This window comes from Protopterus annectens, chromosome 11.part0 (genome assembly GCF_019279795.1).
Source record: "Protopterus annectens isolate FY-2018-M chromosome 11.part0, PAN1.0, whole genome shotgun sequence".
NCBI lineage: Eukaryota > Metazoa > Chordata > Ceratodontiformes > Protopteridae > Protopterus > Protopterus annectens.
The window spans coordinates 1,566,995,960-1,567,014,963 of record NC_056745.1 but is presented as its reverse complement, the minus strand read 5'-3'; the positions used below and the strand labels follow the sequence as shown (position 1 = coordinate 1,567,014,963).

The window sequence follows — 19,004 nt, the reverse complement described above, 5'->3', positions numbered from 1 at the left end:
CCCCAGTCTGTGTTGAAGTCTCCAAGTAGTAGGGTTTCTTGGGGGTAGTGACATGATAGCCAGTGCAGGATATCTTCAAATGTAGATATATTGTTACCTGGGGGAATGTACATACAGATGATATTAATGTATTTATTTTTATTAAGTTGCAATTTGGTGGCAAGAATCTCTGAATTATTAATCTGAGGAGGTTGTATTACATCTATGGTGACATTCAACTCAGATTTATAGAGTACAGCTACCCCAACTCCCTTCCTCGAACACAATCCAGCCTGTGTATGTTGTACTCAGGTGGTAACACTTCATTATTTTTAGTGTTAGGTTTGAACCAGGTTTCAGATAAACAGAGAATCTCAGGGGAGTGGACATCCAGAAGTGCATGCAATTCATGTACCTTGTTATTAATGCTTCTAATATTGAGATGACAGACTAGGAGAGAGTTAGTTGGCCTATTAATTGTAGGTTTGTAGCTTAGATTACAAGTAGAGGGGATATGTGTATCTGAAGTGAGTGGGCCAGGGTTGGGGTGAATATCACCACCAAGTATGAGGTTGAGTCTATACTTGGTGATGAACTTCAGGAATTTGTTTATTAGTTTGTGGTAGTGTTTGGATCTAGAGCTAATGTGCCTGGGGTTGAGATGTTGATAGACTGAACAAGATGTTGGATAGGATCTGGTACTGTAAGTATGGTTGAAGGTGGAAGGATTTACAGCTGGGGTGATAGTATGGCCTTTTGGGACCTGAAATCCCGTGAGAAACTGGTTTTCATACAAGGTAAGGAGGTATGGTGTGAACAAGAGGGGGGGTAGTAAAGAGGAGTATATCATTATCTGTGATTCAGCTAGTGAGTTAAGGAACTGTTTTACCTGGTGATGCAACACCAGAAGAAATTCTTACTTGGATGACTGCCTTATTCAAGCAGAGAACAAAGACATTCTACTAAAGCATCTGGCGTTTGTAAAAAGATTACTAATTTGCCTAGGGTACACAGTAAACAAAAAGAAATCAAAACTAGTACCCTCTCAAGAGATATAATATTCCTGGGTGCAAGCTTAAATACAACTGCCCAGATGGCTTATCTCACGCCATACGAACAAAGGCAACTGACTTCTTACTTCAAAATGTTGGCAACAAAGACCCAGTTATCTGCAAGGAAAATCCTGCAGGTTTTGGGCTTCATGGCATCCTGCTAATTCCATATGCCAGACTGCATATGAGGAAACTACAGTGGTATTTAAAAAGTGTTTGGACTCAACATTGCCACAGCCTGGAAACATTTAATTACCCTCATTCCCTGCCTGCAACAGGAGCTTTGATGGTGGGCACAGGCTTGTCACCACAACAAGGGACAGCCATTCACTTTACCCACAGCCAGGCAGACACTAACAACGGATGCATCAGATTATGCCTGGGGGGCCCAGATGGCAGGAAAATGTATTCAGGGCACATGGCCCACAAGCCAGATGTATCTTCATATCAATCAAAAAGAGATCCTAGCTATTCAGAATGCCCTGACAGCTTTCAAGGATCTACTTCATCCAGGACAACTACTGATAAAGACGGACAATACTACAGTCATGTGGTACATAAACAAGCAGGGAGACGCACATTCCTACCCCCTCTGCAGAAAAGCCATGACTTTGTGGGACACAGCATTGACTGATCAAGTTCACCTGCAAGCACGATTCCTGCCAGGAAAAATAAATACTCTGGCAGACGAACTAAGCAGAAACCTCATGGATCCCCACGAGTGGAAACTGGATCCACAAGTCTTCAGCATGATAACAAGGAAATGGAGATGCCCAGACATAGATCTATTTGCCTCCTCTCACAACTGCCAATTACAGAGATTCTGCACATGGATTTATCACAAGGAAGCATGGAAAGTGGATGCCCTATCCTTCAGCTGGAAAAAACTAGCAGTATATGCCTTTCCTCCCCAAGGTACTCTTAAAGGTCAGACAAGAGAAGCCACAAATGATACCGATTGCCCCAGACTGGTCATGCCAGCACTGGTACCCAATCTTAAAGAACTTGTCTCAAGGTTCAGCCTGGACATTGCCTCATACTTCTCACTTACTGACCCAACAAAACAATCAGATCCTGCACAGGCCAACTCAGGACCTTAAATATGGCAGCATAGCGGATAATGTAGCCATTCAGAACACTCCTCTTTCAAAAGCTGTTATGGATGTCATCTTGGAGGCCAGGAGGCCCAGTACCAGAAAATCTTATGCAGAAAAATGGAAGAGATTCGATGCTTGGAACCAGGAACAAGGAATTGACACGTTTGTACCAAATATTCCTCAGATTTTATAATACCTAACTGAGATGCTGGACAAAGGCTTATCCTTTTCATCAATCAAGATTCATGCCTCTGCCATTTCAGCACATTACAATACGGAACCACCTATCTTTTCTCATCCTTTAATAAGGCAGTACCTCAGAGGGGCCAAAAACATAAGACCCCCATGGAGAGCACCAGTACCTGCATGGGACCTCAATTATGTCTTGGAAAAACTCACACTGCCTCCTTTTGAGCCAGCCTCAACAGCTGATATAAAATTCTTATCCTGGAAAACAGCTCTGCTCCTAGCAATAACCTCTGCAAGACGAGTCTTGGAGTTATAGGCACTCATGGCTGTGGAACCTTTTATCATTTTCCATCCAGACAGGGTTTCTCTGACGACGAACCCTACATTTTTGCCTAAGGTGGTGTCCATTGTGGCCCTTAACCAAACCATTCACTTGCCTACCTTTTATCCAAACCTACAGAACAAGGGTGAGAGACTTCTGCATTCTTTGGACATACAAAGACAACTACGCTTCTACTTGGACAGAACTAAAGCTTTCAGAAAGATTGAGCAACTTTTAGTGGCATATGCTGCAGGATCACAAGGAAAGGCTATCTCAAAACAGACCATTTGTAAATGGATAGGCCATTGCATTCGTTTCTGCTACTCACAGTATGGCAAATCAGTGCCTAAGGGCATTAGGCCACATTCTACCAGAGCAGCAGCCACTTCAGCAGCCTTCCTCAGAGGAGTACCAACCAAAGACATCTTAGAGGCTGCAACTTGGAGTTCAGCGCACAGTTTTACAAAGCACTACCACTTACCTCTCTACTCTAAATCCAGAGCAGGCTTTGCCACTGCAGTTCTGCAGGGCCTCATAGCCTCTCCTAATCCTATTTAGCCCAGCCACCCATCCTCAGCTTTGGGATTCAACCCAAGAGTAATGACTGCAACAGTAAAACACGATGAACATAGTACAGTTGTGTACCTACCATAAATGTAGATGTTCGAGTGTATTCACTGGTGCAGTCCAGGTTACCCTCCCACCACTTATCTGTACTTCTCTATTCTATGCAACCTATGTGGTGTATTTGCTTGTAGGTGAAGGAAATGTTTACTTTAGTGCATGCATGTTTGTTGGCATAATCTATTTAGCCTACCCTTTTGGGGGCACCGGACATCTGGGGCAAGAAAAACTGAAGAAAATGGCGACGGCTGCATCTTTTATACCCCTGGCTCACTGACATCATGGAAGAGGCGACAGCAACCGACGCTGGACCAGGACTTTGGAATTCAGGCCGACTGCGGGTAGCCTGCCAGCGGGATAACCCAAGAGTAATGACTGCAACAGTGAATACACTCGAACATCTACATTTATGGTAGGTACACAACTGTACTTTCTTTTTAATACCAAAGAAAATAGGGGGCCGTATACACATTTTTTATCTCCGCCACCTAAAACAATTTGTGAAATGGACAAAATTCCAGACTGTCAAAATGCAGTCCATTTTAACTGTATTGAGGCAGTAGGATTGGTTGTGCTGAATAGATCTCCAGGACTCCTTATATCATGTCAAAGCAGCAAAGCACTTCAGGAGATTTATCCGCTTTTTACTGGGAGCCAGTCACCATCAGTTCCAAACAATGCCATTCAATCTCAGCACAGCCCCAAAGGTGTTCACCAAGATTGTGGCAGTGGTAGCAGCACACCTGTGTCTTCTGGGGATCCAAGATTTCCCTTACATCAGCATTTGGCTCCTAACTGCTGCCTCCAAGCTTCTACTGCTGTGCCACCTGGACCAGGTCCTCCAGTTCTTTTTGGACTTGGGAATAACTGTGAATTTACCAAACTGTCACCGGACTCCAACCCAGAGTATAGTTTATAGGATGCCATCTTAATACCAGCCTGCATATAGTCAGCCTTCTCCAGTCCAGAATTCTGTTACTTCACTTGACAAGCCATACAAGCACTACATTACCACCAGTGAAGTTAGATTTGCATCTTTTATGTCTCATGGCATCCGCAATTCTAATGATTTCACTATCCAAATACTACATGAGATTGCTGCAATGGACTTTAGCAATACAGTGATTACAGTCCCATTCATCTTTTGCATACAAAGATTCAAATTACTGAAGTTTGCAGACAACACATTGCTTGGTATTAACATCCCCTACTGTAACAAAAGGTCACCTTTTCTAGTCAAACTCACCAGTAGCAATAGTAATCATGGATGCCTCCATTCTAGGGTATGGGGGGACACTTCAAAGGGAGAATGGTCCAAGGTACATGGTTGTCACTAGAGGTCCATCTTCACATCAGTGTCCTGGAGTTGAGGGCAATCCTCCTAGTTTTTCAGGCATTCTAGGACCTCCTTCCCAATGGTATGATTTTCATGCAGATGGACAACATGCCAGTGGTATGGTACATCAGCAAGCAGGGGTAATAAGTTTTTATTCTCTTTTGAGAGGCCATGAGAGTTTAACATTGGGTGATTTCTTCACATGTCTTTCTAAATGCAGTGCACATCCTGGAGTTGTCCAGTGTGTCAGCAGACAAATTGAGCAGAACTGTCCTGATGCCTTCCGAGTGGTCCTTCAAAACTACAGTGATGCATCTGATCTTCAGTTGCCTGGGCCAACCTTGGTACAACCTTTTTGCATCCTATCTCACCAACAATTGCAGCATGTACTTTGCCCTGATCCTTCCACAGGGTCAGTCACCAAGAAACATTCTGGTCCACAGTTGGCCCCGGGTCTCCTGTATGCCTTTCCTACTTTGCCCCAGTGGACAAATTCATACAGAAAGCAAGACATTGCAAGGCCAGACTGATCCTCATTGCCCCGACAGACCTAGTTCATCACGTATGGCCTGTACTAGTACAGCCCCCTTTGTTGGGTCACTGTCCATACCTACTGATTCACTCATCCGGACTGCCTCTTCTAGACCTGAAGTCCATGAAGTTAACTGCATGGTTCCTCCAGTTCTGAGCATAGCAAGAGATGCTAGGCTTCACCCTGTTGTAATCAGTGTTCTTTCTGCTTCTGAGAAACTGTCCACTAGAAAGATTTACCAGAGCAAATGGAAAAGATTCTCTATTTGGACTCTCTCTAAAGGTCTTGATCTGTTTTCAGTACCTGTTCCATCATACTAGAATTCTTATCGGAACTCTTTGGTAAGAGTTTCATTTTTTCCACCATCAAGTTCCAGATGGCAGCTATTTTCAAATTTTCATGTTAGATGTAGAGAGATTCCTATAGCCTTGCTGAAAATTTCCAAAGCTTTCTTGAAAGGTACCTTCCTACTTTCACCTCCCATTAAAGACCCAGCCCCTGTATGGGACATTACCTTTATGCTGCAAGCTCTTACGCAGTCTCTCGTTAAACCTGCGACCACAGCAGATCTAAAATTCCTTACTTGGAAAACAATTTTCTTAGTGGCAGTGACTTCAGCCAGATGAATTTTGGAGTTACAAACTGTCTCATGTAAACCTCCATATCAAGTTTTTGACATGGATAGGGTTTCCCTTAGAACTAAAGCATCCTTTATTCCTAATGTGGCACCCAAGCTAAACCTAAATCAGTCCATAAACTTACCAGTGTCCCCCCCCCCCCACCGAGATATTCAAAGGAGAACACTTGTTGGATATGTTAATTGTCCACAGACAACTCAGATTCTACATTCACAGAACAAAACAATTCCAAAGAGAAGATCAACTGTTTATTTAATTTTGACAAAGTAAGGGAAAGCAGTGGCAAAGGTTACTTTGCATAGATGGTTATCAGATTGCATCTCCTTTATTTATCATAAGAATAATTTACTGTTACTCAATAAACCGAAGGCTCATTCAACTATGGCAGTTTCTACTTTGACGGGCTTTAATTGGGGACTATCCATTAATGACATTTGTGCTGCAGCCTGTTGGTGTAACGTACATACTTTTGTGTCTCACTAAAAGGTGGAGGTTCAGACTAGGTCATGTTCATCCTTTGGTTCCACCATACTCAGGAATGTTTTCCTTGATACCACCCCCATTTGACAGCTTAGAATTTTGTCCCATTTGTTTGAATGAATGAATATAGACAACATTGTGTACGAAAGTTTCATACTTAACGTTAGATGCATGTTGTCTGGTTCAAACTCCCTACCTCCTGCCCCCTTCCATTTGGTCACCTATGGCTTCGACATGATTGGGTTAGACCCCTTAATTCCCTTTCTCTGCAGTCATGTGAGACTGTACCTACTCTTCTTCAACAGGTTGGGATGTTCTGATACAGGATTTCCTTATACAGGATTGTTCATGTATGAGACAAAGAGGTGGGGCAAACTCTTATCTGCGCAACTAGGGATGGATGGAGTCCAGGAAATTATGAGTAAGGGAGGAGTCCAACTCTGGATCTGAAGAAGCTCCAGAGTTGGTGCCAAGGTCTGATCTGGCCAGATCTAGCAATCCATATGTTTGAACTGGATGAAAATCAGACAGGATGGATCTAACACTATGGCAAGTACATAACTTTCATTTTTTGTTTTTTTGGGAGTAAGTGAAGATAATATTGGGAAATAATTGATCTGATGTTGTCATTTTCATTTTTCCTCAACCTGTAGGTGTGAATCAGACCTCTGATCTGACTTGGCTACTTTCAAATGCTCCTAAGCTCGAGCTCCTCCCCTACCCATAATGCCACCCGGTTACCTCAGCTCTTGTTTGCCGCTCTTAGGAGAAGCATTATGGTCAGGTGACTTGAGCTCCTTGTGAGAAGTTTTTTTCACTGTTCAGCTAAGTGGTTTTACGTCTGGTGTAGTTCTCTTTGCACTCTACTCTACCGTACCTCCTAACACTGTGTTTCTGCCTGTAATTTAAAAAAAAATCTTAATTTTAGTAGTTTTGCTTCCACTGAAGTATTTCCAGGCAGGAATTGTTCTTTCCCTTTTTCTCCCTCTTCCTTTCTCTTCTTCCTCGCTAGTATTGAATGATGTCTGAGAAACCTTTAGGTTTCAAGAAGTGCACTTCCAGTGGGCACAAGATTCCCCTATCTGGTGCCCACAGGGAGCACGTATATTGTCTCAGCCCTACTCACCTCAAATTCTCCTGCTCCATCTGTAAGGGGTTTCTTCAGAAAACACTGTCCGACAGGAGAAACTAACTCATTTTGAAGGGCCTTTTACCTCCTTTAGCCCTGTCGGCAGGTTGTTCTTCAGGGACGCAACTTCCTTCTAAAAAACATAGAAAAGACAGGGAATGCAGAAAATGTTCCCCAGGGAAATCTGCTTCCTCATTTTCAGATGAGCCTCCAGCCAAGGCTCCTAAGGTGTTGGATCCCAGACCTTCAGATCCAAGTAAGTCCGTCCAGTTCTCTCCTCAGCCCTGAGCCTCTATGCCTTTGGAGCTTCCTCCTCCTACCGCAGGGTCTCCCTGTAAGAAGAGATGTCAGACAATTTAATTCAGGCCACCTTCCACAAAATCTTCTGTCAGGTCTTCCCACAGCGTTTTGATTTCACAGGTGGACAGACTGAGGCAGTTCCTTCAGATGTTGATCCAGATGGCGTCTTACCAGCCCTGTCCCCTACCAGGACCATGGGTAGATGGTCACCCTTTAGACCTTTAGCTTCTCTGATCTGACCTGCTATTTCAGAGCCCTTGGATCCAAATGCCCCGAGAGCCAAGGCGATGTAGCCAATAGTGGATCTCACTTCAACCCTGGCACCTTCCTTGACTCTATCTGTCCTGACTATGTCGGCACAGAGTGGCTGTCTGAGTCTCCAAATGTGCAGACAAAATCCTTAGTGCTCCCCCTGCCCGACCCCATTGGAGTAAAGGAGTCTAGAGCCATGGATGGATTCGGCAAGAGAGATTACGCTTCATCTACCTTCACTTTACAAGCCTTAAACTACCTTTCCCATTTTACTAGGCTACAGAAGGATTTAATCCAAGAACTCTCTAGCTTAATCCCAGAGTCCATGTCTGATGAGGAGAGGAAATTGTCCTTCTCCAGCTTGGCCACTCTGCAGTCAATTTCTCATGCATTCATGCCAGCATTGCCATTAGGCATCATGCCTGGATGCAGCTGTGCGACTTCGTGGAACCTTTCAAGGAATCTTTCATTAATACTCCTTTTGATGGATTGTCTTTGTTTGGGCCCACTGTTAGAGATGCACACTTCGCAAGAAGGATGGAAGGACCCTGTCTGCCATCAGAATCCGTTTTTTGACCCCTCCCCAGTGTTGGGGGGGGGGGGTGACTGTGGTCCAAAGAATCTCAGGGTCCTTTTCAGGAATCTCAGGGAGAATATTCCCCCAGAGGCTGAGTGGGAAATGGTTACAATGGTAGACACCATCCACGCAGCAGTGGGGGTCTGCAGAATCAAGGATCTAGGGATTCCTTCTTGGACAGCCCCTTTCAGCGCTCCTGAATGGTTGCCTGGCTGTTCATCTCTGGAGGCAGTTGAGAGGCGCTTATGCTTGCACCCAGAAGCCTGACTAGCCATCCCAAACAATCCATGGGTGCAAAGGATCGTATCCAGAGGATACTGCATTCTGTTTTCAAAACTACCCAAGCCAAAAAGTTCTCTCCCAGATGTTCTACCCAGTCAGAGAGGCAGTGGAGTTGGAGATCTCAAAGCTGCTCTAAAAGCAGTCATCCAGAAGGTCCTCAAAGCTGCTCCAAAAGGAGTCATTCAGAAGGTCCTGCCAGATCAACTCAGATCAGGCATTTACTCAAGATTCTTTTTAGTACCAAAAAAGACAGAGGACCTTAGGCCCATCTTAGATCTGACATCCCTGAACATCCCCGAAGAAGTCTATAGAAAACACAAAGTTATGGATGGTCATGGTTCAGTCCATTCGATCTCTTTTGAAAATGGACGACTGGATATGCTCAGTAGAAATGAAGGATGAGTACTACCACATCAAGATGGACAGGCACTCCAGAAGGTATTTACGCTTCAGGCTGAGAATGAAAAATGACAGGTATAGATGGAACATTATGCCAAGTATATAACTTCTTTTTTTGTGCATTACCTGCCAACTTCATGTCATTTTATTACCTGAGATTGTAGACTGGGGCTCATAACAGTAATAATCAGAAACACCCACAGATATTCAGTAAAGCACAAGCTGCAGCCAGCCCACACAGGTACTACATAACTGGATTTAGTTATTATCCTAGAAAGAATGTAGCCGTCTTACTCGGACCATCTCTTTAGTTGAAATTGCTTCCAGTTTTGTATGTTGTTTCATCAGTGCAAATTATTGAAGTGAAATTTGTTATGGGATGTTGTGCGACCTTGGACTGAAACAGAAAAGTGAAACAGAAGTACTGAAGTCAAACTCAACCCACTAAGGGCAGAGTTTGACTTCCATACTGTACTTTAGCTTTTCAACCACACACACACTTTCAAAACGAGCAATCCCCTCGCAGCAGCATCTGATGAAAGGTTTCCATACTCTACTCTAGCTTCTCTCTCACACACACACACACACACACACACACACACACACACACACACACACACACACACACACACACACACACACACACAGTTTCAGAACCCAGGAGAGCTGTTCCGAGGTGACTGTGGAAGAATAGGTTTTCCTCAACTTAAGTTGTGCCTGTAAATAAATAAATAAAAAAGTTTCAACTCTTCACCTTTTCTACCATTTCTTGACCTAGCCAAGCCAGTCCAGTAATGTTGCCAAGCGGGTTACTGACAGCAAAACTGCATCTGTTCTAAACCGCCATGTAGAGAACATACAATGCTTACCTGAAGGTTGAAGAGCTTGATCATTTAAATGGTAATGGACTGAACAGCTTCTCATCTCTTCAGCTGCTGTCCCTAGAACACTGAAAAATATTTCAGGAAAGGGAACCGAGAAGCTTACCAGAGTCCACTACCAGTTGTGTTGTCTTGCCCCCCCCCCCCCAAATTAAATCACTTTCTCTCCCTTACATGCAAACAGTTACGCACAGCCCGACTCTCATTTTTCTGTTTCTGTCCCCCACTCACAGAAACCACCACCACCACACACAAGTGAAAGGACACTGAGTAAGAGATTAAAGACCCCTTCGTGACTGGGATCCGCATTCTTTCAGCTTTCTCGGATCCATGGCGGTCAGTCTGTAACTCCTCAAAATCCCCAGTAAAGGCTTCACTCTTACAATCACTCAGTGACAGGTCAGCGAGTTCCTCCTTTGTTTCTTCATGTAGTTTAAACCTCTGGCAGACTAGGAAAAAGTCTGTGCTGGCACAATGTGGGATATGACCTGTAGTGTTTTACAAATCTGGACTTGTTGCATTCCAGCACCTCTCCTATAGCACTTTTCTACTTCGTTTTTGCAAAACAAAGAAATAGACCTAGGTTTTCTGGATGTAATTACTCCTCTTCCAGCTGCTTTCCCAGTCAACACTGCAGATTGCTGCTATGTCCACTGAAACAATTTTCTGAAGTGAAACAATGCAATGTAAAGTATCCATTGCTTATTCTGGTCCCTGTAAGAGCTGACAACAGCATTGTTTTAGTATCACACTCACTTGAGATGTCAATCAGATGTAACCTCGCACACACACACATACTCTCCTTGGAAATGCATCACCACACTAAGTGATCTCCAGATTTTAAGTTTTGCTAACTGTAAATACTTCTAAAATGGGGTTCCTTAAAGAAAACCTAGGTAACTGAGCAAAACCGGTGATTCTGAACAGGAAGCATCTTGATATTGTTCTATCAGGTGGCTCCTGTGGCACAGGAGAGATGTCTTTTCCACACACAGGTCATTCACTCCCACTGCTAACATCATCTCAAGCAACTTCTAAGGAACAGACGCAATGAAATCTGAAGCTCAGAATTGATTCTAAGGGATAGGAGCACAGAAGTAAACCATTCCCACCTGTATGCGTCATTGAACTCCTAAACATTGCAAATGTCTAAGCTGTTCTGTTCTTGCACAAACTTGCAACATACTCCTGCATATAAAGTGTGTGCGTTGGGTACATTTGTGCGATTCCTTACAGAAGTTTCACTTCTAAAGCATGTGGTGACCACACACATCTTTTTTATTGGTTAATAATTCTTTCAGAAAAGCAGTTGGAGTTCACACTTAGTGGATATTCAACATAAGTCTCTTGCAGTGGAGCATTCCAAACTATGATCTACTGAGGATGAGCCATATTATTAATTGACTTGGACGAATCCAGGATGTAATTTTCTCTCTACTTTTAAGGTAAAGCCACTTGCCCGTTGTTGGGCAACATGTTAGTTGAATTTCTTCCAGCACTGTAAATACTGTGTCTGGTCATGACTGAGAAAGGTCCATAGGCTTGGCACACTTAGTTATCAAATCAGTAAGACTGTAAAAAAGGCCTCCTTTAGTATGGCTGCATCTATCATTTTCTTACATCTGCTGGAACGCTGCTTTGTTTCTTGCCTTGTTTCTTGTTTTGAACTACTTTGGAATCTTCTCAGCTGACTGGAACTAATTCCAAGATGTTCTTCATGTTTCACTGTTGCAGTATGGGCTTGGAGTATGCAGTTGTTGTGATGTCTGTAGTATTTCTCACAGAACACAAATCTAACAAAGCTTGTTTAGAAATAATTTCTGAAATAATTCTACTAGAGAAAATCCATTTTGACACTTACACTTGGATGTTCTTCGTGTTTCACTGTTGCAGTCATTACATTTGGGTAATCTGCTGGCAGGTTGCCCTCAGTTGGCCTGAATATCAAAGTCTTGGGTCCTGTGTCAGTTGCTGTCTCTTCTTCCATGACGTCAGGTCGTCGGGTATAAAACAGGCAGCCGACGCCATTTATTTCAGTCTTTCTTGCCGTGCGGTGCCTGAAGCAGAAGCAGTTCGCAAGTGCCGGTCGGCCGACTCCTGAAATTTTCGAATTCGAGTTTCAGAACCAAAGTCTTCAATTAAAGCTAAGTACCCAGTTGGGGAAACTTTTTCTTGTTCCATACCGATGTCAGTAAAAGTTAATAATTGCATTACTTGTGGGAAGCAAATACCTCCTAAGGATTTCCATTTGTACTGTATTCCTTGCCTAGGCCCAGATCATAATGTGTCTTGCTGTCGGTTTTGTGCTAGGTTTAACCAATGCACTATTAAGCACTGGTATATTTTTGCTTCAAAATATTTTGGAAACAGATTTAACTACCCTGAAATGTCATCGGATAGCAATCCGACTACCGGAGTTCACAAAAAATGCAAAGAAAAGGAAGAGACCGACTGTCCAAAACTGACGAAGCTTCTCCTAAGCCAGTCGCCGGTACTCATTGAGGCACTTTTGCAGCCCCTGATACCTGCTACTTTCGAGTCGCAGGCCTCTACCGAGAACCATGTGGTGTCCGGCATGCCATGAGATTCTCAAAGTATTGTACCCGCGGATGTCTCTCCCTCAAATGGGTCCGGAGCCGCTGAGCAGGCACCGGCTCCTGAGGGTGTCTTCAGGCCTCAGCATTTTTATATAAAACCAACGCCAGCTTCAAAAACAAAGACAAAAGCAACTTCTAAGGCTAAAAAAACGATGCATGAGCCATGTGCTCAGGCCTCAATGCCCCAAAAGCAGATGATCAAAATGGCTGAAGACTTAATTACCTTGATCAGGGGTTCCCAACCCCCCCCCCCCTCTCCGATAAGAGGCCTAGGCAAGACACTGATTATGAATCTTCAGATCAGGTTTCTATTTCTTCTGATTCTTCTTCTGATCAGGAATTTTCTATACCACCCTATGAGGATTCAGATGCAGAGGAATCCATCCCATCTGCATCTCCTCCTGAAAATTGTTATAGGTTCATGCTAGGCTATCTGCCCAAGGGCATTTATAAGCCTAGCCCATAGTTATGTGGCTTTCGCCACCCCTTTAGTTTGAATAAAACTATGCCTATTATTTTGCTGCTGTGCCTCTGTCAAGCAGTGACACTGAAGTCATCCCTGGGGTATATCTGCGATCTCCCATCCATTGGTCAAGATTCCTCTTGAACAAAGCCAGCGAGGTGCTCTGCCTCACATGTACCGGGATTTTGTTCCACAGCATAGGGAGTCTCTGGGTGATGAATCTGTCCCTCCAGCACGTTCTATTTATAACCGTGTCAAGGTTTAAGTCTCCCGCCCTTGTGGTTCTGAGGCATCTAGATTTTTTGAGGTGAAGCATATTCATCAAATCTGGGTTTGACATGGCCTTATATGTCAGGCACAGGTCACCTCTGAGCAAGCGGTATGAGACTGAATAGAGCTGGAGTTCTTTCAGTCGGGCAGCATAAGACATATTTTTGAGACCCTTTATCCTTTTGGTGAGGAACTTTTGGGGCCTTTCCAGCTGCTGCAGGTGTCGGGTCAGATACATTCTGAATGGGGCATTGTACTCAATCATAGGTCTAATGAGTGATGAGTACAGGGGGACGATGACCTCCCTTGATCTAGATGTGAATCCCTTCATGATCAGGTGGGCAATGTAGAAAGTTTTCCTGACTACTTTAGCAACATGAGTGTCAAACGAAAGGCTAGTGTCAACCTGGGTCTCCAGGTCCCTGATGACGACTTCTGTGCTCAGGGGATTGCCACCTATATGGTAGCTAGGGGTAACCTTGTTTTTCCCGAAGGGTATGACTATGCATTTCTTGGCGTTTAACTTTAGGCCATGGCTCTGGCACCAGTTATCCGTTTCTGTGAGGCCCTTCTGAAGGATATCTGTGTCAGAAGTGTTTTCGACTATGGCGCCCAGTTTGCAGTCATCTTCAAACTTTGTCAGCCATAACCCTCCTGTGTTTGCTTGTACTTCAGAAAAGTAGATGCCGAACAAGAGTGGACCCAGGACTGAGCCCTGTGGGACACCACTTGTGACAGGCTTTGAGTCTGACATGGCTCCAGCAACTCTGACCCTGTGGGTTCTGTCACTTAGCCAGTTTGCAACCCATCTTGTGATGTATGGGTTTACATTCAAGCTGATGAGTTTTTCGATGATACCTGAGTGGGGTATTGTGTCGAAGGCCTTTGCCAGGTCGAGGTAGGCTGTATGGACTGCCTTTCCCTCATCAATGGCCTTGGTGACTGTTTCGAAAAAGTCAACCAAGTTTAAAAGGCATGATCTGCCTTTGACAAAGCCAAACTGGGTTGGATCCAAAGTCTGCAAGTTCCCTATGTCTTTATTTATGATTCTTTTGGAGAAACCTTGCATACTTTGAGGGAACATTTTCATTGGGAGAGTCTTGATTTCTCAGAATCAAAAAGAGGCTTAGGGATTTCCTTCTTCCTTAGCATAGGCCTTTGGCCATGCCTCCTGTATTAGACATTGTTGATGATGTTTTTTTGCAATCAGGCATGACTCCAGATTCCCCACCTCCGGATCCTAGCAAGCCAGACAGATATTACAGGGTTCCGGACTCTCACAAATTTTTATTCAAAAACCCTGCTGCTGACCCTGAAACTATTTCACAGGGTCCCAAAGGTGTAAAGGCCTCAACAGCTAAGAATTCTACCCCCTCTGATAGAGATTCCAGGGTGCTGGATAGATGGGGAAAGAAGGTTTATGCATCTGCAACCTTGGCAATTAGGTCCTTAAACTGCCAGTTTCATATGCTTAAATATCAACAGCACGTTATGGGATTATCGAAACAGAAAATGATGATTTCTGAATGTGTGGAAAATAAAGAATTACAGGAATTATTGCATGCAGCAGAGCAGGTTTGAAAGCATACTTTGCAATGTGGTTTTGATTCCTTGGAGGCCTCCTGCAGGGCCACAGTTACTGGATCTGTGATTAGAAGGCATGCCTGGCTCAAGGAGCAAAATTTGCCTGATCATGTTAAAGCTAAATTGTTTTATGCACCTTTACAGCATGATGCTCTGTTTGGTAATAAGGCAGAAAAGGTTTTAAAGAAAATGGAAGACAAAGCTAAGTCTATGGAAACTGTAAAAGACTTCTTACAAGTGCAGCGACCAAGATTCAGTAGATACTGGCCTACAAAAAAATTGTTCCTTTCCTGTGTCCGACAGAGCAAATCCAGCCACTCATAATGCTCTAGATACCAATCACAGGGTTCTTACAGGTCAACGCAATGGGATGCCTCCACCTCCAAATCTGGAGGAAATAAAGCAAAACCCTACAGTAAACGGTCTCCGTGACTTCCCTCTGCCATCACCAAGCACTTATCTTTTGGCAGCCCCCTTAAATTTGGCAGTTAATAACCCAAGACAAGTGGGTATTAAACATAGTAACCCAGGGATACCGATTACATTTCCATACCTTGCCATTTCCAAACGGTTGGCCAGATCTGCCACAAAATCAATAGGCAGAGGCACAGAAACAAGTTACATCCCTCATGGATATGGTGGCTATTCAGCCAGTGCCAGAACAGGAAAAAGCACAAGGGTTTTACTCAGGACTGTTCCTGGTACCCAGAAAAGACAATGCCTGGTGCCCAATACTGGATTTATCGATTTTGAACACATTCTTGGACATACCAAAATTCAAAATGCTAACTTTGCAGCAGCTTCTGCCCATGCTGGGCAAGAACGCTTGGCTAGTGACTCTAGACTTGAGGCATACCTGCATATCCCAATGTGGGAATTGTGCAGAAGATACCTCCGTTTCAAGGCTGGTTTTATGCATTATCAATTCTCTGCACTGCCCTTTGGCTTATCTACTGTGCCCAGGATCTTTACAAAGTGCCTGGCACCAGTAATTGCATTTTGCAGACAAAGAAGCATACAAATGTATCCTCATCTGGACGAATGTCTCATTCAAGCAGAAACCAAGGACATTCTTCTTCAACATCTGGCATTTGTAAAAAGGCTTCTAACATGCTTAGGGTACACAATAAACGAAAAGTAATCACAACTGGTACCCTCTCAAAAGATTACATTCCTTGGTGCAAGCTTGAATACAACTGCCCAGATGGCTTCCCTTACAGCAGACAAACAAAGGCAACTGACTATTTACTTCAAAAAGATGGCAACAAAAACCCAGTTATCTGCAAGACAAATTCTGCAGGCTTTGGGGATCATGGCATCCTGCATTCTACTAATTCCATATGCAAGACTGCATATGAGGAAACTACAGTGGTACCTAAAAAGTTTATGGAGTCAACATTGTCACAGCCTGGAAACAATGATTCCTCTGATTCCCTGCCTACAACAGGAGTTTCTTTGGTGGGCAGAGACATGTCACCAGAACATGGGACGGTCTTTCACTCTACCCCCTGTCAACCAAACCCTAACTACAGATGCATCAGACTATGCTTGGGGGGGCCCACCTGGTGGGGAGATGCATTCAGGGCATATGGAGCCCAAAACAAATGCATCTGCATATCAACCAGAAAGAGATGTTAGCTGTTCAGAATGCCCTGACAGCCTTCAAGGACTTACTTCATCCAGAACAACTACTGATAAAGACAGACAACACCACAGTTATGTGGTACATAAACAAGCAGGGAGGCGCACATTCCTACCCCCTTTGCAGACTAGCCATGGCATTGTGGGACACGGCCTTGACCTACCAAGTACATCTTCAAGCTCAGTTCCTGCCAGGAAAACAAAATTCTCTGACAGACGACCTAAACAGAAATCTTATGGACCCTCACGAGTGGAAACTGGATCCACAAGTCTTCAGCATGATAACAGAGAAATGGGGGAGCCCGGACATAGATCTATTTGCCTCTCCCCAGAATTATCAACTGGGCAAATTCTGCACAAGGACTTATCACAGACAAGCATGGAAAGTGGATGCCCTATCCTTCAGTTGGAAAAACCTATCAATCTATCCCTTTCCTCCTCTGCCTCTTCTTCCCAAGGTCCTACTAAAGGTCAGACAGGAAAAACCAAAAATTATTCTAATTGCCCCAGACTGGCCTCGCCATCACTGGTACCCAATTCTAGGGAATACGTCTCAACTCCCTCCTTGGTACTTGCCTCAAATACATCTACTGTCTCAGCAGAACAATCAATTTCTGCACAATCGGCTCCAAACTCTGAACCTGGCAGCATGGCTGATCATGTAATTATTCAAACAACACCTTTCAGTAAATCTGTGATGGATGTCATTTTGGAAGCCAGAAGGCCTAGTACTAGAAAATATTATGCTGATAAATGGAAGAGATTCTGTGCTTGGAACCAAGCACAAGGAACTGACACAGCAAAGCCAAATATTCCTCAGATTTTACAATACTTGACTGAGATGCTTGACAAGGGCCTATCTTTTTCATCAATAAAAATCCATGCCTCTGCCATCTCAGCTCATTACAACACACAGCCGCCCATCTTTTTTCATCAGCAGTATCTTAGAGGGGCCAAAAAATTAAGGCCTCCCAGAAGATCACCAATTCCCGCATGGGACCTCAATTTTCTGTTGGAAAAGCTCACCCTGCCTCCATTTGAACCAGCAGCTACTGCAGATATAAAGTTTTTATCTTGGAAAACAGCTTTCCTTCTGGCAATCACTTCAGCAAGAAGGGTGTCAGAACTACAGGCCCTCATGGCTGTGGAGCCTTTTATTATATTTTACCCAGACAGAGTGTCCCTCAGGACCAATCTTTCCTTTATGCCTAAGGTGGTATCCAGTGTGGCTCTTAACCAAAATATTCACCTACCAACTTTTTACCCAAATCTGCAGAACAAGGGGGAATGGATTCTGCATTCCTTGGACATATACAGACAACTAAGATTCTACTTAAACAGGACCTAATCTCTAAGAAAGTCTGAGCAGCTACTGGTGGTATTTGCTGCAGGATCAGAGGGAAAGGCTATTTCAAAGCAGACTGTTTCAAAGTGGATAAGCCACTGCATTTGTTTCTGCTATTTGAATCATGGTAAACCGGTGCTCAAGGGCATTAGGTCACATTCCACCAGGGCTGCATCTACCTCAGCAACTTTTCTCAGAGGGGTGCCAACCAAAGACATTCCAGAAGCTGATACTTGGAGTTCTGTTCATACTTTTGCAAAGCATTGTCATTTGCCCCTCTTCTCTAAGTCCAGGGCAAACTTTGCCACTACAGTTGTGCATGGCCTTATAGCCACTCCTAATGCTACTTAGTTCCAGCCTCCCATCCATAGCTTTGGGATTCTACCGAAATGTAATGACTGCAACAGTGAAATACGAAAAACATAGTACAGTTGTGTACACTTACCATAAATGTAGATGTTCGAGTGTATTCACTGTTACAGTCCAGGTTACCCACCCGCCATCCCCCTTTTATTCTAGAGCTTCTTTTTCCTTCACTATATTCTACAGCCTTTGTGGTGTATTTGCTTTTAGATGAAGGTAAAGTTTATGTTGTGACAATTGCATGTTTATATATAGTTTTTTTTTTTGCTCCCTGTTTGGGGGGCACCTGACGTGGGGCAAGAAAAACTAAAGAAAATGGCGTTGGCTGCTTGTTTTATACCCCTGACGACCTGCCGTCATGGAAGAGGAGAAAGCAACTGATGCAGGACCCAAGACTTTGATATTCAGGCCGATTGAGGGCAACCTGCCAGCAGATTACCCCAAATGTAATGACTGCAACAGTGAATGCAGTCGAACATCCACATTTATGTTAAGTGTACACAACTGTACTTTTTCTTGAAACAGGATATACCAGATGCATGAATGCTTAACATTTTTTTCTCTTTTTCCTATACTGCTTTATCATTTCTGGCCATCCCAGTGCCCCATCTATTGCTTGGTCTTACCTACTCCCCCTTTCTCCCCCAGACATTTTTCCAAGTGAGCTGGGGC

At 43.9% G+C, this 19,004-nt stretch overlaps 1 protein-coding gene across 1 annotated transcript in view; it reads left to right on the top strand.

The window, feature by feature from the left end:
• ZC3HC1 (zinc finger C3HC-type containing 1) overlaps positions 1-19,004 on the top strand; it is a 554,828-nt gene that overhangs the window by 9,807 nt on the left and 526,017 nt on the right. The window lies entirely within an intron of this gene.